We start from the raw sequence: 19284 nt of genomic DNA on the forward strand, positions 1-19284 counted from the left end.
CGTTCTTTTTAACCGGTTCTTTTCAGTGAACCGGTTGAACCAGTTCACCAAATCGGTCTGAATCGTTCCAAACAGTTTGCATCTCCAGTAAGCAAACACGAATACACAAATTACTAAAGTTATTCACTTTTTGACGTGCCTGACACTACCTCTCGAAATAAACCAACATTCCGGAGTTATTCAGTTACTCCAACAGTACACTGACTTAACCTGCTGTGAAGAGAGAACTGATGGTGATGAGCACGAACAGCAGAGCAGCTGATATGAGTGCGCATGCGCGGCGCACACGAACGAACATACACGGCCTGTCACCGTTCTCGTTCTCGAGTCAAGAACCGGTTGCAACGGTTTTCGGATCATCAGTACACAACCGAGAACCGCTTCTTTCGGACGTGTCCGATTTGAGAACCGGTGAGCTGATGATACTGCACATGCGTTTAACTTTTCAAGAGAACGAAAAGCACGTTAGTCAAGTTTTGTTGAACATCGGACAGTGTGATAATATAAAACATACTGGAAATATGTTTATGACTTAATTCAAAATACAAATGTTTTTTGTGCTTTTCCAAATACACCATAGCAGATTGATAGCATATAATACTGTACATAATAAACTACATGCCAACATGAACATAATATTTTGTACACAGATCAAACTAATGTTCAGAAATAGTTCTACAAATTTATTTTTCTATATTAATGTTATTTAAAAAGCAATATAGTGAAAGTTGTGCAGTTGTGCTTTCGAGTTATTTTTTTTAAAGATTGGAAACATTTATTTGTTTCATAAATAATCCATGGACGGTTTATTTAATTTCTAAACAAGGTGATATAAAGATAAAAAATGACGTAATCAAACTACAGCGAGAGCAAACAAGCTCCTTTTAAATCGCTCTTGTGGTTCTCGAATCTCAATCTCGTTCTCGAGTAGAATCGGTTGCAACGGTTTTCGGATCACCAGTACACAACCGAGAACTGCTTCTTTCTGTCCGATTTGAGAACCGGTGAGCTGATGATACTGCGCACGCGTGATTCAGCGTGCGATCTGAAGCTACCGAACAGTAACATCACAGCACCGGCTAACTAGGACAACTGATGCTATGAGAGGACTCGAATGAGGGGACAATCTGGCGAAACGTAAGTTTATTTAATTACAAATAAATCGTAATGTAAGAGGATCATGGTTTCTGCTCTGATGAAGACTAATTTATTTACTTTATAACTGTAAAACTTTGTTTGCACATCACTGCCTGTATATGTCATGTGTTTGGATGCTTTAGATGGAAAACTAAATTGTAAGAAACGCTTCAGATTATAATGTTTTAGTTGACTGATGTTATGATTACTGACTTTATATATTTTAATGTGTTAATTTTTTTCATCCCGGCCCGCGATAGACGACGTCATCGCGGATGACGTCATTACGTCGGAGCGGAAAAGAACCGAACTTCCCATCACTAATGGATGAGACCCGGCAAAGACACACACTGAACTGAACTTTAATAGAGGTGGTAATGAGATGATTAGTACACAGCTGAAACTAATGAGTGGCCATGACAACAAATTAACTAAGGGAAAACAGTACTGACTGAAAAACAAAACTCCATGTGTTTGTGACAGTGTGACAGAACGCCCCCTCCCGAAAGGTGCGTTCTCACGCCGTGGTGGATGAGGATGAGCTGGTGAAAGGATGGTGAAGGGATGGCACAACAGCAGAGGAAACTGGAGGATGTTCATGTGGAGGAAAGCTGACAGGGAAGAGACTGAACTGGAGGGTCGAGGGCTGTGAAGACGGTGGTGAAAGCTAGGAGAAGCCTTGAGCACAAGCATGATGGCAGGTGCCCAGGCCACAGCCAGAACTGTGCTCCATGTTGGCATTGACAGAGGCAAGAGCCATGGTGGTGATTGTCCTGACGCCACCAGGGCGATGGCCAGAGGCGATGACATTGGAGTGGGAGCCCACCGCGTAGTTGAAGGTCCGAGGCAAGGGAGTGACGAAGGCCCTGGCGACCAGCAATGCTGAATGGCCAGTGGTCCACGCTGGAATCAAGGGTGGAAGGAGCATAGGCGAGAGAGTCTGGGTGACAGGTCGAGGAGGAGTGACGTCCGCCGAGATCATAGGCAGAGTTGTGAGCTCCTCTAGCCCAGGCAAAGACGGCTTCCAGTTGGCCCAAGGTGGATCCGTGCCACTGAGAGGAGGAGAAGAACCAGAGGGGCTGGTGGGAGAGGGTGATGAGTGGGTAACAGGAATGGCTGAGGGCTGAGGACAAGGCTGGAGAGTTACAGTCCAATGATAAGGGCCAGTCCCTCTAAGATTGTTTGATTAGGTGGTGTGAGAGAGAGGTAGGGTGGGACTGACAGGACCGAAGACAAAGAATTATTTGATTGAAGGTCTGAAAGTGGTGATGCCAGTGTTTCGCTCTCAGTGGCGGGAGGGTGGGCGGGCCTCTCCTCCTTGCCCTCCGATTCCATGTAAGCTCCCTTAATGGTGGATGACACAGCAGACACGCGCACCTGGTCAGCGTCGATGTTGGGCACACGCCCTTGATGCCATGGGCTTGAGGCTGTGGACTCGAAGTCTGTGGTGGAATCAAACTGATTAATCCTGACCATAGGGTTCTGGCTGGGCACTGGGGTGGAAGTGGGGCTGGAGACGTCATCAATGACGATCAAGGATGATCCACAGGATACCAGCAACCACTCCATATAGTCAGTGAAGCTCCCTCAAAGAGGTTCTCTGGAACGTCCCACACATAGAAACTTGCAGAGGCAGTCGTCTGGGAAGGTGGTCTGATATGCTAGGTCCAGGAACACCTGCTGTGCTCAAGGGAGTTGTCTATGTGCTCAAGGCAAAGCAGCTTAACAGCAGGATAACCATCGGGAAAAAAAAAAAAAAAACAGAAACAAAACACAAACTGAAAATGGAACAGAAACACAACAGAAATGCTGCTTCGATACTTTCTACTTTAACTCTTTGGTCAGGTCTTCTGTCACGGGTTGTGTGGTAGAGACTAAACACATGAACAACACGAAGATGATGAAGAAGGTTTACACATTTACACAATTACACATAGATGAGACCTGACAAAGACACAAACTGAACTGAACTTAAATAGAGGTGGTAATAAGATGACTGATTAGTGCACAGCTAAACTAAAGAGTGTCCATGACAACAAACTAACTATGGGAAAACAGTACTGACTGAAAACAAATGTCTATGTGGTGTGATAGTGTGAGAGGCATCACTGGTTCCATAAAGAACCTTTAACTTCCATTGAACCTTTCCAATGTACAAAAAGTTCTTTATACACTCTTAAAAATAAATGTTTTTTTAAACATTAATAAATAATTAATAAATAATTTTTTTTCTTTGTGTGAAGAACATTTTTAAAAATCTAAAGAACATTTTTCCACTATAAAGAACCTCTTGAGCAATTGAAAGATTCCATGGATGTTAAAGGTTATAGTGTATAGTGGGAAAAAAAGGTTCTTTAGATGATTAAAATGTTCTTCACGCAAAGAGAAAAATGGTTCTTTTAAGAACTGTTTACTGAAAGGTTCTTTGGGGAACCAAAAGTGGCTCTTTTATGGCATTTCTTTGAAAACCTCCTTTTGAAACCTTTATTTTTTAGAGTGTAGTATCATATAAATGTAAAAACATTACTGTAATAGTTTTTTGTAATGATGTGCTCTTATGTGAGGTAAAGTAGCTTAATATCAGTTACTTCTGACACATAACTGCTTCTTATAGGTCTACAAAGAGATGTCAAGTACATAGTCTGAGTTTTAAATTACAAAAATAATACAGATAAAAAAATGGTACAATTGCCCTATAAAAACGTTAATATAAAAAGCTATAAAAGTTTTACATTCCAGATGACAATATAAAGGTATATATATGTGTGTGTGTGTGTAACCCCTCTACCCAGGTCCTACTCGCCCTGCTTTGCGCGGGGCTCAGACGCTCTAACAAGGAGGATAAAGGCTGCAACCTCTAGCATCAGTCACTAGAGCATCTCTTGAGATCAGAGGAGTGAGGTTTACTCGCACATCAACTACTAGCTGGCCTCCGTTATACTCACCCCCCTAAACCTCACTCCCATCCGGGTCACGGCACCAATGTAACCCCTCTACCCAGGTCCTACTTGCCCCGCTCTGCACGGGCCTCGAACCTGGGTCTCCGGCATGGGAGTCAGACTCTCTAACAAGGAGGCTAAAGGCTGCAACCTCTAGCATCAGTCGCTAGAGCATCACTTGAGATCAGAGGAGTGAGGTTTACTCGCACAGCAACTACTAGCTGGCCTCCGTTACATGTGTATGCAATAAGGTAGGAGAGGCTGTGCTGTATCGTGAACTGCTTCGCGTCATGCCTAACAACGTCCTTCAGCCGTGACTTATTCATGATACAGCACTAGCCTCAAGTATCTTATTACTTTTATAAAACGGTTACCAAACAAAACAAATATTAAAACCAAAAATATGTATCAATGTATACTTTCATGAAGTAAAGTTTCACTAAAAGCCTTCCTTCTGCCAGAAAAAATAGTCCCTGACATAAACAGCAACAGAAGTTTTATTATTACGGCATTAGATGGCGGCAAAGACTGTCTTTATAAGCGTGTCAGTCAGTAGCGAAGACTTTTACATTGAGGCTGCGTTCCACTCCAGTTTTAGACACGCACTCGCGAACTTCCCTAAACACTTCCCCTCAGGGGAATCCCTGCTGCCATTTTGAAGTGCGTTCCACTTCGTGAAGTGGACGAGGGTAGTTTATATGGACAGACCCTCGCTCCCTTGATTTTAACCGAGGGAGTGAGTCTACTTCATATGTACACTTCAGGCAGCTCCATAACCCACAATGTAACACGATTGCGACATCACCGCATATCACGTTTAATTTACCCTACCACAAACAACTCTATGATATCATAATCTTTTTTTAATATTTAAAATACACATATATACATATAGAATGCTGCTTTAAACAATTTTGAAAGTGGAAAAAATTAAATAATAAATCAACTCCTTAGCAGATTCCGAGTGATCAAGGGCTTAGGACGCTCCAATTCAGCCCATTGCAAGGGTTCTGCCAGTAGTGTGCACTCATGCAGCGTAAGCAATGACGTATATCCGAGTTAACGAAACTGAGGGAAGTTAGTGAGGGAAGGGCATTTAAAAACGAACTGGAACGCAGCCTATAAAGAATGAATTGTTGTGAACACGGAACAAGAAGCAGCTGACAAATGCTCTGACTAGTGCTGTCAGTCATGGGAAACCCCTTAAATGTTAAAAGGACAAGATAATACATCAAACATTTTAAACTGATTTTTTATTATGAACACGACTGACCTGAAGGAAAAATGCTAAATCTGAATGCAGGTAATAAACTCGCTCATGCGATCTCTTTCTCACAATACTCTTCTACGTAATGCAGTAAGCTTTAATGAACAATATCAATTAAGAACATACAGTTTACGTTGCTAAGAGTGGTTGCTAAGGGTGTTGTGTAGTGATACACAGAACCGTTGGGTGAAGCGGTCATAGCTGTGTTTTATTCATGATATTGACCAATCAGAATCAAGGACAGGAACTAACCATTTTATAAATCATATATATTATATATACAGTATATAATATATATAAATCAATTTACATTTATAATATGAACCTCATGGTTTTTCGACCATAACATTAAAATCAATTAATTATCATCTATTGGCATCTACCAAAAATCCCATATGGCTGCATTCATCATAAATGCATAATTTTATCAAATGCATCATTTATCATGGGCGCACATGATCAAAAGTCTTAACTTTGTCCTAACAGCTAAATAAATTTAGAGTGACTAGAGCATTTCCATAGCAGCCTGACTCCCAGGAGTGATGTGGATAGGCTAGCCGTGTCTATCGTCTAACTCTATTTACCTGCAGCCGAAAGAGAAACGCTGCCAGGTTCAGCTACAGTTCAGGGAGAAAGCCAACATGCTCAGTTCTGGATGACAGGCCTGGAATTGACTTGCACTATAGCACACAGCAGGAAGATGATAGCAGAGCTATTGCAAGGCGTTGCTATAAACTAATCTAGAGCAATTAAATGAAAACGAGAAAATAACACAAGGCATCTTGAATATATTGTTGGGAGGAAAAAATGCTCAGTGCTGCAGAATTAGATAGAAACAGGGAAAAACAAGAAGATCAAGGACTGCGTACCACTGCAGGAAGCTAAATTCTATCGTGGTTTTAATATGTTACTGTTGAAGGGTTGCTGCAGATTTCTGGCATCTTACTGATGCAGAGACACACTTTCAAACGGAATGAATGCTGATGAGAACTTGTTTTAGTCATCGGTTTTAGGTAAACAGCGAGTATCTGGCACAGCATGTAGAGGCCTAATTAAGCCTTGCTTATTCACACAACTCTTTGGCCAACGCTGAAATCACCAAGCCACTCATTTTGCATGCAAGAAAGAGTGTGTTGCAAAGAGAATTTTTCTATCACTAATGCATCATCTGAGAGCTGGAAGGTTTCACAGGATACGAATACTTTGGACAGCTGTGGTAATTCCTTCTGCCTGGCACTACACTTTCTGCCAAAGCGGTGATGAATTCATTGAATGCTTGAATAAGTTCAGATATGAAAGAACCGCCTGAGATGTTCTGGCAACTTTTCATCCTGCACCAAAAACTAGCTCAGATCTTTCAGTTCACATGGAGCCCTGCCCAACTTTTGAAGATTCATGCACAAAGTGCACTAGCACCATGTCGTCCATAATCTCAGTACGGAGAGTGCTGTGAGGGCTTTCCAAGAAAGTAAAATCTGGCACTAGTTCCCTCCACATCCCATCTAACGATATGGCATTCTGAAGGGTAATTTAAAATCAAACATGATAGCATCTTTGCTAAAGGTGTCACAGAACACAAAGTTCAAATAATCTCAAATGATCGTCAACAACGACAACAGAAGGGAGAGGATGGATTCTCTTTCACAACAACAGCTTGTTCTCATTTGAGTTAACACCTTATAAACACCTGAAAAGAAACAGATGCCCTTTTCAGTGAAAGCTGAAGCTAAGGGCCAATATCCCAAGATGCCATGTCAAAACATCCGATATGTTGTTTTCTTTTCTTCTCTTCCTCTCTTTATCTTTCCCTGTGAGTTGCTATTTGTGAACTGTGATGTTAGGAGTGTAGAAAAACAAACTTGATGGATTGCAAAGCATCTACAGTTGCGAGATGCCAGCCAACAGCATCTAATCATGTCAGAGCAATGCAACCCTTTAATGAGGTCCTTAGATCAAGTAAGGGCGAGCTACTCAATCTTAGCTTTTAAAGGTGAAACGAGTCATTTTTTTGGCACAAGCATCAGCAAAGTGAATTGCAAATATAGTGACTGTTTTCACACAGGTTTCCTGGACAAAGTCTATTTTAACATTCAAAAGCACACCTCACCTTTAAATTGATCAGACAGCAATGATATCAGAGACAGTGAGTAGACTACTAAAACACAGGCATGCGTATTTGGGACTTGCTTGACCTTACTAATTTTGAGGGCCAGACTGAGCCATATTCTTGAGCAAATGATGTAACAGCACCCCGTCTCGTGGTTCTGTTCTGATCCCATCTCCCTCTCTCCTCTCCAATAATTTCTTCTCTCTTCTCAAACTTCTCTTCTCAAATCTAAATAAAAAGCAAACCCCCAAAACATACACTACCATTCAAAAGCAAGCATTTTGTTTCTTATACTCACCAAGGCTGCATTCACAAAATGCAGCTGCTAGAGTTCTTACCAGGTCAAGAAAATATGATCATATAACACCAATTTTATCATCTCTAGACTGGTTACCTATTAAGTTCCATATTGATTATAAAGTATTGCTACTGACCTATAAGGCTCTAAATGGTTTAGCTCCTGTGTACTTAACCAATCTTCTATCGCCCTACAATCCTTCATGCTCTTTGAGATCAAAAAACTCTGGACTTCTGGTTGTACCTAGGATATCTAAGTCCACTAAAGGAGGGAGAGCGTTTTCACATTTGGCTCCTAAACTCTGGAATAGCCTTCCTGATAATGTTCGGGGCTCAGACTCGCTCACCCAGTTTAAATCTAGATTAAAGACGCATCTCTTTAGCCAAGCATTCACATAATGCATCTCATATCAGATCAATTGCACGTGACTATCTTTGCTTAATGTTATGAACAGCAGCTATGCTAATTATTCTACATTTGCTTTTCTGTTTTCTGACTAGAGAGTACATCAGCTTCATTTTGGATCCAGCCTCTTAAGAAGACCTCAGATAACCAACACCTTTGAAGAGACGGCGCCAACTCCTGCGAGGACTTCAGAAGACGCAATATCTGGATCAACATGCACAACATTCCCAAATTTCTATATATCCTAATTATTGTTAATATGTAATTATTTCCAGGAGCTCATTGCTTCTACCTTCAATTAAACTGCTAACAGTGATTGTAAATTAATTGGCTAAATTATTACATTATTAGCTAACTGCATTCTCTAAATTGTAATGTTGTAATGTTGTATTTCATTAGATTACCCAAGTTTTGTAACTTAATCTAAATACTTTCGAATACTTTCGAATACTAACAAGTAACACAAAAACAAGGTAATGGCACATTTTAACTCACAATTCTGACTTTATATCCCTCAATTCTGAGAAAAAAGTCAAAATTGTGAGATAAAAATGCGCAATTAATGTATTTTGTATAGTGTAATATGTTTTAAGAGTAACCTACCCAGCCCTGGCTTTAGGGTTATTTAAGAAAGTCCTTAGGGAAATATTGAACCCCAACCGACTTTGTGATGGTTTTGTGTAACAGATCTAACAGACTGATCCAACTCTCCTGTTATCTTGACATACAGCACCTGTGAATAGGTCATCTGCACCCTGGGTGAATCTTTGAAGAGATGTAACAAGGAGATAAATAAAAGGTTTATTTATTTATTTTGTTCCTTCCTGCCCCTTCTCATTAACCCTGTGAGACATCTTGATGAATGGCTCTGTAAGTGTTTCACAGGTGTCCAATTTACTCTCTGTTTTTGCAGCAGCATTTTGAAGTGTCATTTTGGATTAGTTCATCACTCATTCATGCACCGAAACACCAGACTCACACTCCATCAGCACTCGCAATTAATAAAACACAAGAGAAATGTTCCATCTACAGTAAGTTTAGACTACACAATTAACAGTTATAGCGTCGTCAATGAACCATTTAAGAAGTTATGAGCAGTGAAATGGAATTGTGAAGTTTGAAGCTGTGTACAGATACATCTTCCCACTTGTCTGTGAGTTTTTATCGCTACATTGGCTCTCTGACAGCAACCCAGGTCTCCTAAAATGACGAGCTGTCACTCGGCATTACATAACCGGTTGAAGTGTAGTGATTTTTTCATGCTGGTACGCAGAAAGGGGCCTGATGTATTTGAGACGTGGGTGGTATTTTTCAATATTGGCAGAAAGTACCGAAACTCATTAACATCTGAGAAAGGCATTAAAAGATGTCGGAAGGAGATGAGTTACACACTTCTCTGTGGCTCCAGCAGGAAATTACATGCCCGTGCTGCACGATTTCTTGTGATTGGCACATCCATTTTTTAATATATATATATTTTTTTAAAAAGGCACGTTTCACTTTAAAGCCACTTTTCGCAGCAGAAAATTTTAAATAAACTTACAAACACGCAGCTGGATGGCCGCTCCGGGATGATTCTGAGAAGAAAGCCTAGAATTAAGAGGCTCAAAGGGGAAGAATGTGTTTAGAATTCATTTGCACAATTACAAATTGATGAGAGCATGTTAATTCCATCTGATAATGTTTAATTAGATTTGAATATGCAGGGACGCTGTTAAATATTGTACAACGGTGCAGTCAGTCATTCACAGATAAAACATAAATCCGCACTTGTGCCATTTCTCATTCTTTGGAGCAGCTCGGATGGAGTCGCCTGGGATGGATTATTCGCTCATCACGGAAGATGATGAGACGTATCACAGATTCGCAACTGAGAATTCGTGTTTTTGACAACAACCAAGGCCAACGCTCTGCTGAAGTCACATTATCGCGTTGCGCTATGCAAATGTCTTGTGGGACGTAACTAGGAAAGTTGCGAGCACATTTGGACTGTGTTCGAGACTTACTGGGTTGAATCCCCTCTGGCTACTCCATTGTGCAGCACAGTGAAAAGTGCTGAGGGAGGCATGTTGGGTAGACTCAGGGGACTATACCGGCTCTCTGTTCCTCCCTAGCCAGGCTGTCTCTGGCTGTCTGCTCACTTTAATGAGCACACACACACACACGAACAGTTGCTTCACATCACAGAACACTCTGATGATAACACAATCCATTAGAATTCAGCTAAGCCCCTCAGTTCTATTAGAACTTCAATGGAAGTTCAAAGAGAAAATGTTCTTATTCCAGAACGCTCCCCATGTTCCGAGATAGAGGGGACCATTGATGTCAGGCCCGATGAAATTTCACCTGCGAACCTGGGTGGTAATGCTAAAGGAAATGAAAATGTAAATTTATCATTTACTCTTTACCCTGGAACATAAAGGGAAACATTTATGAACAATATCCTAGTCAGCTGTTTCAATATAAATGAACATAAATGAGGACTGGGCCTGTCAAGTTCCAAAAAGCACCGTAAACCAAAATTACCCAGAACAATTTAATGTATAATGAAGATAGTCCGGTGATGTAGGACTGTGTGCGACTTTCCGGTTCCCACTGGATTTTGTCCTCCACATATAAGCTTAATAAAGCCTGAACCTCGTCATCGGTTCTTCGGTCGTATTTTTTAAACACCACTGTTAATTCGAATAGCAAACAACTCTTTCTGCACACACTACAGACTTTTAATAATGGTGGTTGAAATCAAATTCTGCGTGGAGTCAACCAATCAGCATGTTCAGCACCCAAATCCCACCCCCAAAAGTTCCTGAACTTTGAAAAAGTACTTCCCCCTGAGCAGGGACTTTCTGAAGGGGAAATTTTTACCCGGAACTTCATTTAGACCCTGGTTCAGTCGAAACAGTACCATTCCAAAGTCCCTAGTTGCTAGAGAAAGTTCCTGCGGAGGGCTCATGAGACTTGTGTAATATATTCTAAGTCTTCTGAAACCATACAAGAGTTTTGTGTGACAAACAGACCAAAATTAATTTAATATACACTGAAAATCTTTGGAGTTGTTAGTTCCCCTTAGCAGAGTGAACAAATTGCTCTTTGGATTGCTCTTTTAAATAAATACATTTATCCAGTTTACAAAACTGGTTTGAATGATTCATTAATAATTTAACATCCCTGCATCCCAATGTGCATACTATCCACCCTATCCGCCCTAAATAGTATTGAATATTACTAATGTCACATACTATTTAGGATGTATAGTATGCACATTGAGAGGCAGGCCATGTTTCAGATCTCTAGTTCAGCTCATTGATTCAATGAGAACAAATTGCTCTTTAGAGTGAGATCTTTTCAGTGAATCAGATGATCAGATGATTCATGAATCAAAATGAACTCACTGATTCAATGATCCGGTTACAGTTGTTAACAGCTCACTGGAGGGATAGATTAACAATAGCATGTTAAATTTCTGTTTGTTTATAATAAAACAAAGCTAAATAGCCTCGTGGGCAGCGCGCCAACATGCGCTTCAGGCATCCTTAGTTTGAGTCCCGACTTGTGGACCTTTCCCGTTCCTGCAGCTCCCCTCTCTCAAACTTTGCTTCCTGTCAATTTACTGTTCTGTCACAATAACAGCAAAAACACCAAAAATAAATCTTAAAAATAATAATACAAAGCTATTTTATATCTTCAGACTTGGAATATAGTGAATGAGTCATATGGCTGCTTTAATGATACTTTGGCAATTTTTGAAGCTTGAAATCTCCAGGCACCATTCATTATAATTGCACGGAAATGAGCGACTATATATTATAGAACATTTCTGCTTTCATGTATAAATCAGAAAGAAAGTCACACAGGTTTTGAACAACATAAGGGTGAAGACAGAATTTTCATTATCGGTAAGCTCTTAAACAGTACATGCAACCTTACAGGTTTTTTAAATTTATTTATTTATTTATTTTTTTTTTACTTGAACTGATCAAACTCTGGCCTGGTCAGACATCCAAATTATTCTGAAGCTGACATTTTGCCTTTGGTCTCCGCTGTGAAATGTACAAAGGTCTGGCTTCATTGCACATTGCTTAGTAACCAGGCTGATATGAACCAATTACCCTCATCTCTAAAGTTAGATCTGAGAAATGCATATATTGTGTAGGTGCAAAAGCCCAGGCAACTGACATTTTTCCAGAACATTTTTAGAGATGATAAAACAAACACTCTTGATCTGAAGAAACAAGAGGTGCAAATTCAGAAATTGGCTTTATAAATAGCATTTCTTTAGTTTAGATGAGTTAGAGTGCATTTGAGGATTATATATTTTACTGTTCTGAGGTGTTACGGATTCTGGTTTTGCACAGTCCCCCTGGTTTAGATCACCTTGCAACAAGCACCATGAAAACTACTGCCCCACCCACTGTTCTGAATCAGCTAATCTAATGTTCATTCTGTTCATAATGCGTCTGCCTTAATGTGATTTAATCAATTACCCGCCTCATATCTGTTGCCTCAGACACACTTTGGCTTTTAAGGCAACTGATATCATGTGCTCAAACACAATATGCAAGCAAATGTGCTTAAAGGATGCCAGCAGATGCCAGGCGTTCATATGGCACCAGTTGTTCAAAACAGACGTGCCACTTCTCGAAAGAGCCTTTTTTTTTTGCTGGCATAGCCCTATCCAGGATAGTCAATGGCCACCACTGCCCTTTCATATCAACACCACACTGTTCTACTGTGCATTCAGAGTCCACTGGAATCCATAGGCATGCACATAGTCTTAAAGGGCAAATTATTCATTTCTGGAAAGTTCAGCCAGAATTCATCTCTTTCCGCTAAATACCCATTGGCCTGAGAGTCATTTCTGGCCTCTGCTGCCTCCAAACGTCATTCAGAGAGGTAATGGTTTCGGAGCGACCCTTTCATTTCATCTGAGAAGAGAAGCAAACATTTATTTTAATTTCATCATATGGTGTTCTTCTTAAAGATTCATTTTCATTTTATTAATCCTCCCACGTGTGTGTTTTAGCTTCAGATTTGTGTGGTCTTTAAATGTCCACCTCGGCAGGTCAAAGGAATCTCTGCTGACCTGTTGGAATTAAAAGCGTAATTTATATTCATATGGCAGAATGGACCTCCGTCTACAAAAGCAGCCAGGCTGTTTGGAATAAACCTCACTGGTTAACTAGTTGGATTAGAACCTGTTGGCTCTTTGTATTTTGAGTGCTTGCATGATTTGATTTAGCCAGACATGATCCTGGCTCAACATTTCTTGGTTCTGGAACAACATTCCTATCAAACCAATACTAATCAGTTATTATTTATTGCCAGGGGCGTAGCCATCATTTCAGAAGTGAAGGGGACAAAAATGTCAAGTGTGGTACCAATTTTTTCTGACCTTTGTGTAATAGACAGGCTTTATTTTTTCTTCTCTTGCTTTTAACTGGCTAAGGCATCAAATACACTGCTGAACAATAACCTATAATATTTATTCTATAATATTTTTTCCTATATTGTCCTAATGACAATTTTATGATTGGTTTATGTACGACAAACACTTGTGGATTAAGCCATCATGGACTTAAATATTTTTTATAGCTTCTGTACTGTAATAAAGGCTGTGTCAATTAGCACTGCATTATTCATATACTTCATTGTTATGAAAATATCCAGAGATGGCTTGAAAAACACATAAATCATATATTGTCACAATCGTGTGTTTATTGTCTTCACGTTTCATCAGTCAAAATGTTTCTACTTTTTATTCAGCTATGCAGAAATAGCTGGATGTCTTGTCCATATAAGGTATATCCTGGACCGTCATAAGTCATTACTTCTACGAGTCCGTTTTGAACTTTCTGCGAGAGAGCACTCTCTGGCTTCAACATACATTACATGAGAGTGTTTATCGCTCCATAATGTTCACACTGCCACATTTTGAATAAGAACAAAACGTCATAGACTATCTTGTTTCTTTGAAATTAAACCTAGATTCACATTGGCCTATGAAAACATCTAGGCCTACGTGAACACGCTTACCCCAAAATGTGCGGGGGACGAAATTACATTTTATTAAAAGTGCGGGGGACATGTCCCCCATGTATTCTATGCCCATGACTATTGTTTTTCATATTATTCAACCTTAACCATTAACTACCCCTAAAATTGGATAGCTTGAAACAATAGGTTGATACAAATATTGCTCAAGCACTTAAACTTCTAACTTTAATGCTAAAATCTGGTTGGTTGATCCAAGAAAATACAAATTGGTAAGAATATAATTGTTTTTATCTTGTGATCAATCACAGTATCACAGGTTAAACTGATGGCTCCAAAAATAAATATAAAATTAAATGATTATATTATATAACAATAAATATCTAGTACAAAATAAAAATATATAAAAGTGTATATGACTTTCTTGTTTCTGACGAAGACAATCTGAGAAATATTAATAAATATCCTGATGAATATGAGCTTTACAATGGCAGTAATGCGCTACCAAACGAGTATGAGCTGAAGAAAGTGTCTTCATCCACATCCATCCATCATAAACATATTCCACACGGCTCCGGAGGGTTAATAAAGGCCTTCTGAAGCGAAGCGATGTGTTTTTGTAAAAAAAATATCAATAGCTTAACAAGTTATTAAGTAGAATATCTAGCTTCCACCAGACCGCCTTCTGTATTCTTCAAAAAGCTTATGCTGTACGTCCTACGCCTTCCCTATTCAACTTATGGAACTGACGCGACGTTCCGTTTTTTGAATACGGAATGCGGTTAGGCGGTTTACGGAAGCTGGATATATTACTTCATAACTTGTTAAATATGGATATTTTTTATACAAACGCACCACTTTGCTTCAGAAGGCCTTTATTAACTCTCTGGAGCAGTGTGAAATATGTTTATGATGGATGGATGTGGATGGAGACACTTTCTTCAGCTCATACTCATTTGGTAGCGCATTACTGCCATTATAAAGCTCGGATGCGTCAGGATATTTAGCCTATTAATATTTCTCCGATTGTCTTCGTCAGAAACAAGAAAGTCATATACATCTAGGATGGCTTGAGGGTAAGTAAAGCTTGGGGTAATTTTCATTTGAAAGCATTTTTTAATATATTAAAATTATATAAAATATATAAAAAACATTTTTTTTAATACAAAATATTAAATAAAATATCAATTGTATAAAAGAAAATAAAATTACCAATAACAACCCTTAAAATTAGAAGAAAAGATTGTTCATGTACCAACCTAACCCTAAAAACTTATTGGTTGATCTATGGATGTTGCTCCATGAACATGCCCTCTTTGGCTAAATCACAATACGCTTTGTATTTTCAGTATTTTCAGTTGTGGAAAAATCCGAACAGAAACTCCAGATCAACTGTGAATAAGTTATTCAAACACCAGCAGGTCATAAAAGACCCCCCACCCATATACTTAACGTTCTGCTGACTGAAAACACACACACACACACACACACACACACACACACACACACACACCTACACACACACACACACACACACACACACACACACACACACACACACACACACACACACACACACACACACACACACACACACACACGTGCCCTCTCAAATGCCTTGTACTGTGTACATTACTCAACCACAACCACTTTTCCAGTAGCATGTGTGTCTGGCAGTCAGAAACAGACAGTACAGTATCAGTGAGTACAGTTCAGCTTTTGTGTGAACATGAATTGTGCGTTTATGACTACAGAGCACCCGCCCCTCGCTACTCCCACTAATAAAAGCAGGATTATTACAAAAATCATCATGTACCACGGCAACGGCTGTTGACTTTACAGGCTCCCCCTTGAAATACTCAAATAATAAATTTTCTCGTACCTCAGAGGAGCAATTTCCTAAAGCGTCAATGAGCGTCTTTCTACTGGGAGGGAAATAAACGAAGCCCACAGGAATATTTCCTGTTTTCAACAGTTTTTTTAGACTTTTCCAATGCCTCCGACTTTATATTTCATGTGCCTTGGCCGATTTAAGGGTCTCTCACAGGTTATGCCTACTGATCAAAAATTCATCACAGCATGAGAGAGTTGCAGTCAGATCGTTTGATCTGTGGCAAATTCGGTCCGTTACGATGGGTGAAAAAAGGAAATACAAATGCTAATTCTGCCGATAGGAAGAAAGAGAAAACAAAAAGTGTTTGTTCTTTGAGTTAGAACAAACAGTCAGTTCTGGAACCGAACTGTAACGAGGTATAATGGGCGTTTTGTGGCTGTCTGAAAATCGGGGTCCTGAGGGAAAGAGGGGGTGGGGGATGGTAGGTTGGGGGCGGGGTTATGTGGCACTGCTGCATCAGCATGTGTGCAGTAATGCGATAGCAGGACTCCGCCACACAAAGAAAACACGTCTGCTCAAACACTCCCAAATCTGGTCCTCGGGGGGCTGGACGCAGCTCTGTAGTAATTACCGCACTAAACCTGCCCTAAACCGGGCCCTGTCTAGGCCCTGTCTCAGAGGTGAGGAGAGCATGCTGGCAAAGTCCCCCTGCTGTATTCATTGCAGCTAGGCTGCGCTGAAAAGATTCAGCTTCACTCCAGATGTGTTTGAACTGGCAGCATCCCTCATGTTTTGAGGGAACTGGGCCTCTGCTGTATACTAATACAAGACTGGAGATACAGTTCTTTCACACTGGGCAGGTGAAAGCACTGACTTTACATTATAAAACATAGCAAAAAGTCAGTAAATTATTTGTTTTTTTCCATACCACTGAACATAAGCCAAGCACTGGCACTGACCTGGGGTCAGAGGGCTTGATTAATTGCATATGGGTCATTGACGAATAAGGTTTTTAAAAGTGTAAAAAAAGAACATAATGGAGATATATTTAATTTTGAAGTTTTATTAAGTGTTAACAATGAGATTATGTGGTTGTTATAATCAATTAACACTGCTTTGTCATTTTTTACAATATGGACAACATTTGTCACCAAAAAAGGCATTCGGTATAACCAAAAGTGTCATTCGGTGAAACCGAAATTTTGGTTAATCTGAATGACACTTTTGGTTATACCGAATGACAATATTTACAAAAAATGCTAACAGGCTGATATCTAGCTAGCTAGCTAGTTAGCTTGCTTGCTAGCTAGCAAAATGACAATCAAACATTTTATATTTAATACAAGTTTTAAAATATTACATTATTTTCCATGTTTTAGCGGTTGTACCGAATGACCTGATGTTATGCGTATAAGCAAGCGAAAACAGGAATTATTCAAATAATTAAAAGAGAGTTAGTTACTTTGCTTCACGATCATGTGGTCCTTTGCAGGTGTCTGAATGATGTCACATCCTGTCACATGATATTGACCGCATGAATTGATCCAGAGGTGTAAAAAGTACTCAAAAATGTTACTCAAGTGAAAGTACAAGTACTGAGTGAAAATTTTACTCAGTTCAAAGTAAAAGTATCTGGCCAGAATCATACTTGAGTAAAAGTAAAAAAGTACTACATTAAAATTGTACTTGAGTATTAAAAAAGTAAAAGTAACAGCAAGAATGAAAACTAGAGATTCTTGTTTAAGCTTTTAATCTCTAAAAACATGAAGTGAAAGAACCACATACAAAGTTTTATCCTCCTTAGAACTGTTTGTGTTTAATTGTATTTAATTATCAAACTATAAGACTACTACCTAATGCCAGTATGCAACATGCTACTCAAAGTTGCAAAACCTCGGATTTAACTTAAGCAGAAGCTGATTTTCAAAATTGTGAGTGTCAAGCCTAGCTCTTTTGGGGCTAAAAATCAATCCTGCAGTGCCTGAAACACTGGTGTCTGAAACACAGGCCAGATATCCAACTCTTTGCTGGCTTCATGTGTTGTCTGTTTCAAAGAAGCGAAAAAATCTTCATCATCAGATGAACTGTTGGCCATGGGTGCTCTTGATTCTGTGGCTGATTTTTGACTTCCTCCATTTTCTTCCACTGACTGTTATATAGTGGGTACGGAAAGTATTCAGACCCCCTTAAATTTTTACTCTTTGTTATATTGCCATTTGCTAAAATTATTTAAGTTCATTTTTTTCCCCATTAATGTACACACAGCACCCCATATTGACAGAAAAACACAGAATTGTTGACATTTTTGCAGATTTATTAAAAAAGAAAAACTGAAATATCACATGGTCCTAAGTATTCAGACCCTTTGCTCAGTATTTAGTAGAAGCAGCATTTTGATCTAATACAGCCATGCGTCTTTTTGGGAAAGATGCCACAAGTTTTTCACACCTGGATTTGAGGATCCTCTGCCATTCCTCCTTGCAGATCCTCTCCAGTTCTGTCAGGTTGGATGGTAAACGTTGGTGGACAGACATTTTTAGGTCTCTCCAGAGATGCTCAATTGGGTTTAAGTCAGGGCTCTGGCTGGGCCATTCAAGAACAGTCACAGAGTTGTTGTGAAGCCACTCCTTCGTTATTTTAGCTGTGTGCTTAGGGTCATTGTCTTGTTGGAAGGTAAACCTTCGGCCCAGTCTGAGGACCTGAGCACTCTGGAGAAGGTTTTCGTCCAGGATATCCCTGTACTTGGCCGCATTCATCTTTCCCTCGATTGCAACCAGTCGTCCTGTCCCTGCAGCTGAAAAACACCCCCACAGCATGATGCTGCCACCACCATGCTTCACTGTTGGGACTGTATTGGACAGGTGATGAGCAGTGCCTGGTTTTCTCCACACATACCGCTTAGAATTAAGGCCAAAAAGTTCTATCTTGGTCTCATCAGAACAGAGAATCTTATTTCTCACCATCTTGGCAAACTCCATGCGGGCTTTCATGTGTCTTGCACTGAGGAGAGGCTTCCGTCGGGCCACACTGCCATAAAGCCCCGACTGGTGGAGGGCTGCAGTGATGGTTGACTTTCTACAACTTTCTCCCATCTCCCGACTGCATCTCTGGAGCTCAGCCACAGTGATCTTTGGGTTCTTCTTTACCTCTCTCACCAAGACTCTTCTCCCCGATAGCTCAGTTTGGCCGGATGGCCAGCTCTAGGAAGGGTTCTGGTCGTCCCAAACGTCTTCCATTTAAGGATTATGGAGGCCACTGTGCTCTTAGGAACCTTAAGTGCAGCAGAAATTTTTTTGTAACCGTGGC

General features: G+C 40.0%; 1 protein-coding gene across 1 annotated transcript in view; it reads right to left on the reverse strand.

Moving 5' to 3' along the window:
* The window catches only part of sema4c (sema domain, immunoglobulin domain (Ig), transmembrane domain (TM) and short cytoplasmic domain, (semaphorin) 4C), a 399444-nt gene that overhangs the window by 74369 nt on the left and 305791 nt on the right, over positions 1 to 19284 (reverse strand). The window lies entirely within an intron of this gene.

This window comes from Megalobrama amblycephala, linkage group LG4, assembly GCF_018812025.1.
Source record: "Megalobrama amblycephala isolate DHTTF-2021 linkage group LG4, ASM1881202v1, whole genome shotgun sequence".
NCBI classification, from domain to species: Eukaryota; Metazoa; Chordata; class Actinopteri; order Cypriniformes; family Xenocyprididae; genus Megalobrama; species Megalobrama amblycephala.